This window comes from Pimephales promelas, chromosome 3 (genome assembly GCF_988280905.1).
Source record: "Pimephales promelas chromosome 3, fPimPro1.hap1.1, whole genome shotgun sequence".
NCBI classification, from domain to species: Eukaryota; Metazoa; Chordata; class Actinopteri; order Cypriniformes; family Leuciscidae; genus Pimephales; species Pimephales promelas.
Window position 1 is genome coordinate 5,254,020 of NC_142771.1, and position 10,899 is coordinate 5,264,918.

Sequence of the window (10,899 nt, forward strand, 5' to 3'; positions counted from 1 at the left end):
TCGATTGCATGTTTTTCCTTCATTAAATTTTGGCGTACCAACAAAGCTGCAATTTCAGCCTCTGCATTAATGCGGGCCGAAGTTGAAGTTGAACGTCTTGAGCTGCGTTGACTTGATCCTTGACTTAAGGCCTGTTCACACCGGGACGAATTTCGTGCGCGTTATTCGTCGACGTTTAACGCCTCGTGACTAAACAATGGGCGCCAATGTGAGTGTTCACACCGACGCGAAAAACGCCACGCGTAAAAGCGTCATTTTTAAAAAAACGCCTCGGGTTCGTTTTTTTGGTTTGACGCGCCGCGTCAAAACCTATCCGACCAACGAGATCGGCGGGTTTGCTCACGTGTCTGGTACTTCTGAAGTTACAGTAAAACACAACTGGAGGGCGCTCAAACACAAAACGGTCTTGCCGAGCACACGGCGAAGAAGAGATAAGATACCTATGGGCAAGATGAATGTTGAGCTGCTGGTCTCTGAGCATAAAGAGCTATATGATAATATTTATATTAGTATTTCTGTAATAATAGTATAGTATAGGGTGACCAACAGTCCTGTTTTCCCGGGACATGTGTAAAACGGTCACTTTGTGCTTTATAGAAATCTGAGTTGAGATGAGAACTGCGCATAGTGTGTGTAGTGTCAGTTAGATTTTGACAAGTGAGGAGAGGAGATAACCGCTCTGCCGACTCTTTGTATTCTTTCTTTTATTTTTGCTATTGTGACCAGATGTTTGTTTGTGTTTTTTTTTTTCTCGCTCGATCCCGATGTATGAGGAGGACGAGTGTGACGTTTGAGTGGTTTTATTAAACGCGGGGAAATACGACAACTCTCGTCTCTCGTGCATCTGTTCATCCGACATCTGCTATGTTTTTATCTCTGGGCAACATCTCCACTTTGCGTTACACATGTCCTGTTTCCACATCCCATCCTGACTGTTTTTAAGTGATGAAAATGTCCTGGTTCTCAAAAAAACTGCTGGGAAAGATCAGTCCGACAGCAAAATATAGATGGGCAAACAAGGTGGACGAGCAAGAAAAACAAGATAAAGAGAATGAAAACTAAAGATATAGATTTTGTTAGTTCGTTTTTGTAAGTTTGTGAGAGCTATTTTTTGTTACATTTGGAGGCATTTCTTTTAGTTATTTATTATTAGGGCCCAAGCCCTGAAAGGGCGAAGGCCCTATTGTTTTCCTTAGGATTATTCTTTTCTATTATTATTATTAGGGCCCAAGCCCTGAAAGGGCGAAGGCCCTATTGTTTTCCTTAGGATTATTCTTTTCTATTATTAGGGCCCAAGCCCTGAAAGGGCGAAGGCCCTATTGTTTTCCTTAGGATTATTCTTTTCTATTATTATTATTATTATTATTATTATTATTATTATTATTTTTCTTACGACTATTCGGGCACTTTTGGGGCCCTTAACATGCTCGAAAACTCTTGAAACTTTGCACACGGGTCAGAACCCGCGGCCATCAGAGCCGGGCTGAAGATGGTACCCGGGCGTGGCAGGGGGGCTCGTCAGCGCCCCCTGGAATGGGGTCCGAACACTTGGTCCATAACTCAAACACGCTTGCATGTAATAATATGAAACTCGGTACGCATGTTGATCTCATCGTTTCATCTATACCTCGCGCTTTTACTTTTTACCCCAGCCCAACAGGAAGTCGGCTATTGAGGTTTGTTTGTAAAACGCTCGCAATGTTATTTGAAATACTCCTCCTAGAGCTTTGATCCAAATTCGACGAAACTCGGTCAGCGTAAAGTGAAGACATTGAGGATGAAAGCTTGTGTGGGGATTTTTGATATCTCGAACGGTTTGGCCGTGGCGAGGAAACGAAATCATGGCGAGAAACGTGAAACAGGAAGTTTGTTATAACTTCAGCATACATTAACTGATCTTGATGAAACTTCAGCAGTATGTTCGCTGTAAGAGGACGATCACATGGATGTGACTATTGTGAGTCAAAGTTATAGCGCCACCAACTGGCAGCAGGAAGTGTGTCACTTTCAAAATGCTTTGATATCACCCTTTTATTTTTACCCGATTTGCTTCAAACTTCATATGTATAATGTAAACATACGGCAGATGTAGACCTGTGAATGGATTCTTGATATCTTTGAAACTGTTGCCGTGGCGACACATCAAACTTTACCCTTCTTTTAGGATGCTTTTAGGATGCTTTTGAGACCCTTAGCATGCTTCAAAATGCATGAAACTCGACAGACACATCACATTTATTAGCCAGTAGACACGTGCAATGTTTCAGAAACGGGCGTGGTGAGGGCTCAGTAGCGCCACCTTTTGACAAAAGTAGGGTTGTTAGTTTTATCTACAGTTACAAAAATCGGTATGTATATTGTACTCCTCGAGCCGGACAACTTTCTAATTGACACTCATTAGCTAGGACCCACAGAAAGTCAGATATGTTTGTTTGAATGTGGTCTTGCTTAATCTGAGCCTACATCTCTGTCTTTGCCTGTCTGTGTATGTGTGTGTGTTTGTAGGGGGAGGGGTCTTAACCATTTCACTCCTGTGTGTATGGCCTGCATAAAAAATAAATGCCTTAAGCCTGGTATTTTTTTTAATAAGTTTTTTATTTTTATAAGTAAAGGCATATAACCAGTTTAATTGTAGTGCATTAATAGTTTTATAGGTTTATTAATTAAATTAACTTGGTCCATAAACTTGATCTGAAAATTTGGTCCATAAATCAAACACACTTGCATGTAATAATATGACTTGAGTGTTAATCACATCATGTTTTCAGTTTGAATATAAAATATATAAATTATGTAAAAAAAAATAAAGTTGATCCAGCTGGAGCGCAGGCTGAGAATAGCGCTGTCATGACTGGATCACGAGATCATCAGTCATGCCCTCTCATACCTTACGCGCACACCACGCCCACTTACATCAGATCACATCAACATGTCAGCCGGAGGGATAACGAGGGTCGTCGTCGCTTTTGGATTCAAGAATTTCTTACAACAAGATGGCAAAAGAACAGCGCTTTGCAAGACATGCAACGTTAAGATCGCGGACAGTCAGATGACAACCTCCAATTTCGTCGGTCATTTGAAGAGCCATTCTGCCCACTGTGCCCAGTAAGTGCTTGTCAATTTGTTAATGTTATCTGGTTAGCTCGTTCGTAGTTAGCTAGCTAATGTAAGTTAAAGGAGAACTCCGGCGCAAAATTACACATTGTTACCTAGTCAACCGTTATCTGAGATTTGTTTTCATGACTGCCGAATGTAAATAGTTTTATCTATAAAAACAGTTTAGCCTATAAGTGACGTCCGACATTCTGCATATTGTGTTATTTTGTTAAGCCCCACTAAAGGCATAAAAAACTGTAAAGCACAATCAAGTTTTCACACTATATTCCAAGACTTCTAAAGTCATTCAATAGCTTAATGTGTGGTAAAATTAATATTTTAGTCTCTAAGTTAAAGTTAACGGAAAGTCATCTCGCCTCAGTCATTCTCCATGCATCAGCATTAGCGCGTCGCGTTCGGTTGCGACAGTAACACGACGACACTCTCTTCAAGATCAATGTTCCCAATATTATACTTTATTTGTAGATAAGGCATAAAGGTCTATGATTTGCATAAAATGACTATCTTGCTGGAGTGGAGTTTATTGCCCTTTAGAATACACTAAGCATTAGTGCTGCACGATTAATTATATCGCAGTCGTAATAGCGATCTCAAACCTATGCAATTATATAACGCAAAATGCCGCGATTTTATATGAAATAAACAAAGTAGGGCTATTAGCGCAGCATCTCTTCTTTTTTGTCATCCTTTGACTAGTGTTACAAGATCCCCCTCTTATTGGTTCAAATGCCTTTTCGCATTTTGCACGACAAGAAGTGAAAAGCTGCCTGTGAGTGCCCTAGATTAGAATAGATGAGACTCGCATAATGCGCATGCACTGACCGTGTGCCAGCCCAGAATAAACAGTTCTCTTTCGAGCTTGAACGAACAATAGCACACACAATTATGCCAAAATGTGATTTTGTCTAGTATCTTCATAACATAAGAAAAGTCTATGGATGAAAAGAGTTGTGCTATGAGGCGCGTGTGAGATCCGCGTCTCGGCAACGGGTGCTCTTAAAGGGCCAGCAGCGAATAAAGCGTTCTTTCAGTAAAGTTAAAAGAACAAAGGGAAATTAGAAAATTACTCACTGATCTTGAGTAAAGAACTTTTGTAGCTTTAATAAGGATTATTATATATATAATTTATGATTCAGGCAGCGCAGACTGTTTGATAACTTTATTCAATTTCTGTACCTGTTAAGACAGGAAGGGCACAGGTAAATATGTTTTTTATTATGGGTTTATGTGGGGATTGTTTGAAGTTCACTTAATTTAAAAGCTGTTATATATTTTTTTTAAGCGTAATAATTTTTTAAAAAGTTGATGGCTTTCAATTGATGGAATCACTGTAATGTTGGTTTGGTTGATGGTTTATTGATCATTATAGGTGTTATCAATCATTTATTGTTGTTGTTGTTTTTAGTTTGAGTTGAGAAATAAACATTAATCTGTGTGTGCATTTTACTTTAGAACCAAGCAAGTTGGACTCATGAAACCATTTTATTATATCGGAGTCGCAAATCGCAATTGCAATATTGGCTCAATAATGGCAATATGACATTTTCCCAAATCGTGCAGCCCTACTAAGCATAGATTATAGATACCATCCCTTCGCTATGTTCTTTTCAATGTGAAGCGTTGCGTGCTGTGACTTGGTGTTGCTTCAAGTGCATCATTCTGCACACGGGATGCGCATGATTGCTTATAATACTTTGGGGAGACAAGGGGGCGTGGCCTAAGGGAATAGCACTCGTGATGTTAAGTGATGTTACCCCGCCATCGCTGATACAACCTTTAGCAGTCATGTTTTTGCTTCTTGAGAGAGAGAGAAAGTGTGTGTGTGTGTGTGTGTGTGAGCAATGGCGGTTCTAGGCGGGGGCCTGGGGGGGCCAGTGCCCCTGCGACAACAAGCTTGGACCCCCTTGTGGCCCCCTAAATGTGGAGTCAGTGTGAAATATTTTTTTATAGTGTGTCACGCATTGAGCATGACAGTCACTCGTTTCAGTCTTTTGTCTCACACTTCCGTCACACATTGTATTTCTCATGCGGAAAAACTATTAATAATATATTTAATATACGCAATTTCTCTGGCCGCGCCGCTCTCACGTGAGAATCAAGCGCGTCTCGCCTGGAGTTCAGCAGTCGACCCTGCTACGCATCAGCCAATCAAAAAAAGAGAAGTGCTACTACATTGGTTGTTAGTTTTATCTACAGTTACAAAAATCGGTATATACATTGTACTCCTCAAGCCGTACAACTTTCTAATACATAGTCATTAGCTCGGACCAAGAGGAAGTCAGATATTTTGGTCTGAATATGGTGAGCCTCTCTCTGAGCCTACGTCCCTGTATGGCAAGCCCTTTTAACATTTAAAAGCTAAGTTTGCCTGTCCGGAATTAACATTGTAGATATCAACAACGTCTTTCTGTCTAGTCGTTACACTTTGGATAGTTTGTATTATCATTTAAGATATCTGTAACATAATTGTGACTAGTCGAAATGACAGAGTATGGCAAGCCGCTTTAACATTTAATCATGAAAGGGCCAAAGCCTTCGGCACCGCCACCCGGGTGCCTTTAGGTAACTAAAGGAACCGGGGTTGCGGTGCCTCCGGCTTGGGCCCGCCATCGCTGCTCGCAGCTATATTTATTATTATTATTATTATTATTATTATTTTTCTTACGACTATTCGGGCACTTTTGGGGCCCTTAACATGCTCGAAAACTCTTGAAACTTTGCACACGGGTCAGAACCCGCGGCCATCAGAGCCGGGCTGAAGATGGTACCCGGGCGTGGCAGGGGGGCTCGTCAGCGCCCCCTGGAATGGGGTCCGAACACTTGGTCCATAACTCAAACACGCTTGCATGTAATAATATGAAACTCGGTACGCATGTTGATCTCATCGTTTCATCTATACCTTGCGCTTTTACTTTTTACCCCAGCCCAACAGGAAGTCGGCTATTGAGGTTTGTTTGTAAAACGCTCGCAATGTTATTTGAAATACTCCTCCTAGAGCTTTGATCCAAATTCGACGATACTCGGTCAGCGTGAAGTCAAGACATTGAGGATGAAAGCTTGTGTGGGGATTTTTGATATCTCGAACGGTTTGGCCGTGGCGAGGAAACGAAATCATGGCGAGAAACGTGAAACAGGAAGTTTGTTATAACTTCAGCATACATTAACTGATCTTGATGAAACTTCAGCAGTGTGTTCGCTGTAAGAGGACGATCACATGGATGTGACTATTGTGAGTCAAAGTTATAGCGCCACCAACTGGCAGCAGGAAGTGTGTCACTTTCAAAATGCTTTGATATCACCCTTTTATTTTTACCTGATTTGCTTCAAACTTCATATGTATAATGTAAACATACGGCAGATGTAGACCTGTGAATGGATTCTTGATATCTTTGAAACTGTTGCCGTGGCGACGCATCAAACTTTACCCTTCTTTTAGGATGCTTTTAGGATGCTTTTGAGACCCTTAGCATGCTTCAAAATGCATGAAACTCGACAGACACATCACATTTATTAGCCAGTAGACATGTGCAAAGTTTCAGAAACGGGCGTGGTGAGGGCTCAGTAGCGCCACCTTTTGACAAAAGTGGGGTTGTTAGTTTTAACTAGAGTTACAAAAATTGGTATGTATATTGTACTCCTCGAGCCGGACAACTTTCTAATTGACACTTATTAGCTAGGACCCACAGAAAGTCAGATATTTTTGTTTGAATATGGCCACTCTGAGCCTACATGTCTCTGTGTCTCTGTGTCTTTGGCTGGCTGGCTGTCTGTCTGTGTGTGTGTGTGTGTGTGTGTGCAGGGGGAGGGGGCTTAACCATTTCACTGCTGTGTGTATGACCTGCATAAAGAAAATACATTTCTCAAGCCTGGTATTTTTTAAATAAGTTTTTATTTTTATTTTTTATAAGTAAAGGCATATAACTAGTTTAATTGTAGTGAATTGACAATAGTTTTATATAATTAGTTTATTAATCAGATTAACTTGGTCAATAAACTTGGTCTGAAAATTTGGTCCATAAATCAAACACACTTGCATGTAATAATATGAAACTTGGTACACATATAGATCTCATCGTTTCATATATACTTCACACTCTTACTTTTTACCCCAGCCCAAAAGGAAGTCGGCTATTTAGGGTTGTGTTTAAAACACATGCAATGGAATTTAAATTATTGCTCCTAGAGCACTGAACCAAATTCGACGAAACTCGATCAGCGTGAAGTCAAGACATTACGGATGAAAAAGTGCCACGGGATTTTTGATATCTCGAACGGTTTGGCCGTGGCGAGGAAACGAAATTATGGCGAGAAACATGAAACAGGATGTGTGTTATAACTTCAGCATACATTAACTGATCTTGATGAAACTTCAGCAGTGTTTTCGCTGTAAGAGACCGATCACATGGATGTGACTATTGTGAGTCAAAGTTATAGCGCCACCAACTGGCAGCAGGAAGTGTGTCACTTTCAAAATGCTTTGAAATCACTCTCTTATTTTTAACCGATTTGCTTTAAACTTCATCTGTATAATGTAAATACTCGGCAGATGTAGACCTGTGAATGAATTTTTGATATCTTTGATACTGTTGCCGTGGCAACGAAACAAACTTTAACATTCTTTTTTGATGCTTTTGGGACTCTTAGCATGCTTAAAATTGCTTGAAACTCAACAGATACATCACATTTATTAGCCAGTAGACATGTGCAACTATGGCAAAAGATTAAAGTAATGTCAAAAAAGTAAACACTAAAAGCCTCATATCTTCTAAAAATGTAATTATACATCATTTGTTTCTAAATTAAATTATACAAATATTATAACTTCCCCAATTTTTCCTTTTTTTCATTTAAGAATTATGTTTACGTTCAAAAACAGCCAGAATTGTTGTAAAATTCAGAAAAAAATAATAATCTGAGTCATACGTAGTGCTATACTGCCCTCTTGTGTTCAATATCAGGTAGGCCTATTGTGTATATTCCCACCGGTTAATCAACGTGTGACTCCGCTGGGACTTGGGAGCTTTTAAATCGCTTACTTAAAACCGAAAGTCGAAATACGGATGTCCGCACAAGACATTAATGGTGTGGAGTAGAGCGAGCATTTTAAATAAATTCCTATTAAGTAGGATTGAACTAAACAGAAAGAATGTTCACTCTGTTCTGCTGGTTCCTCGCTGGTGGATCATATGATTACTTTGTCATAATCTATGACAAAAATGCTATTATAAACCATATTAATAATAGATAATACACATTGCTCTTATTTTTGAAAAATACATTCATGAAAAACAAGATAACAAAAATCATAAAAAAATATAGCCATGGCTGCTATAAATGTTTGAAATGCATAGGACAGATGTTTAATGACGCAGCAACATATAATTGAAAGGCAATTAATAATCTGTCATTACGTCACTGCATTATGATATTACGGCTCCAATACGGTGCAGCACAAAGCACTTATGTGCATCCCGAGCGGAGAATGATGTGCTTGAAGCCACATGAAGTTACAGCGCAGTGAGTCCGTATTGAAAAGTTCAAAGCACAAAGGAAATACATATTTATGAACAGTGTATTATACATTATCTATCTATGCAATAGTTTATTGAGCCTTTTCTTTTAAAGGTTTTAAATTTCAGTTACTGTGTGCGTGAAGAACAATTATAGTGCTCTGACTCTAGTGTTGTGATCTAACCGACAGCGTCCGACACCCGGTAGAAAGTAACACGGTTAAGTTACAGTCCAGCAAGAAAAAGTTTCTTCATTCGAAAATATAGACCTTTAGACCTTTATCTTAAAGATCCAGTATAATAGGATTAACATTCAATCATCTTGAAGATCGTTTCATCATTGACTGTAACCGAATGTGACGTGCTGTTTGAATGCTGAATGGAGAATGACTGACAGGCGCAGAGAGGGAAAAGTTTGTGTTCTTGAATTTAATGACTTAAATATTAATTTCTATATCACATAATAGCTTCAGAACACTAATAATACAGTACCCAAAAACTTTATGGTACTTTAGAAAGTTTTTGTGCCTTTGTGCCTAACATAGAATAGTATATATGCACAATATAGAATTTGAATCAGCCTCGTCAAAGATGGCAGTGTCAGAGCCGATACCGATCCTGAGTATCTAATCGGCGCACTTCTTTTCAACAGTCAAATTGAAATTGAAATTGAAATTGCTTGAAACTCAACAGATACATCACATTTATTAGCCAGTAGACATGTGCAAAGTTTCAGAAACGGGCATAGTGCAAGGACTAAATAGCGCCACCTTTTGACAAAAGTGGGGTTGTTAGTTTTATCTACAGTTACAAAAATCGCTATATACATTGTACTCCTCAAGCCGGACAACTTTCTAATACATAGTCATTAGCTCGGACCAAGAGGAAGTCAGATATTTTGGTTTGAATATGGTGAGCCTCTCTCTGAGCCTACGTCCCTGTATGGCAAGCCCTTTTAACATTTAAAAGCTAAGTTTGCCTGTCCGGAATTAACATTGTAGATATCAACAACGTCTTTCTGTCTATTCGTAATTACATTTTGGATAGTTTGTATTATAATTTAAGATATCTGTAACATAATTGTGACTAGTCGAAATGACAGAGTATGGCAAGCCGTTTTAACATTTAATCATAAAAGGGCCAAAGCCTTCGGCACCGCCACCCGGGTGCATTTAGGTAACTAAAGGAACCGGGGTTGCGGTGCCACCGGCTTGGGCCCGCCATCGCTGCTCGCAGCTATATTTTATATATTTATTTTTCTAATACAGAAGACATTATTTCTATCATTATTTCATTCGTTTTTTTCTATCTGTCATAATAAAACATTGAGACATGAATATGATCACCCTAGTATAGTATTCTATTATTATTTCTGTTTTACATTAAGCGCTAATGTCAGGGAATGAATTTGCATGTTCACTCGGCTCATCGTCAGCGAAAAACGCTTGGGTGTGAACACAAAAAACGCGTTGAAAAACGCTGACGAATAACGCGCGCTGATATTCGTCCCGGTGTGTACGGGCCTTTAATCCTTTACTTCCAACATTGGAAATACTGTCACTTGGCTTTATATCATCCTGATGGCTGGAAATTTGTGACATATTCTGATCTTTTGGATCTTCCAAACGGCATTCGACTGTTGTCAACTGTTGATCCTGGTTATCGTCAATTGACTTCTCAATTCCATGTATCCATTGCTTTGTCTCTTTTATAAATTCCTCACAGTGCGTGTAAATTTTGGAGAACCACTCATTTTGTTTAATTTGCTCGTCAGTAGGCAATAATGGGATCACTGAATCATGAAGCTTGACGGTCTCTTCAAAAATTTGCACCAAAGTTTCAAGTTCAGACTGCCGCTGAAACGTTCTCATTTTTCAGCATGAGCTCTTTGATTGAACTTTTAATCACATTTACGTTTCTTTTTCGTTCTTTCTGAAGCTGCTCAAGTTTATAAGCCAAAGCCTTTGCTGTGAGTTGAACTTTTCTTCTACATGCATCCTTTTCAGGTTCGACATCCGCACCCGTTTCCGTCCCACTCATAGTTGAAGCACACACACCTCAGCGCAATTAAACAGGCCACGGCAAACAAGCGAACACAATCCAAAACAACGCATCGGATATGTCTCACAACACCAATAGATCCGCAAAAGCCCAGCAGTCTAACAACGATCAATCAAACACACCAACAGCGCTGCATCAATCGTAAACAAACCGTCGGACCATTTCAAATCATCCGCGAACTTATAAGCTTTAAAGACGTAAGAACCCAATG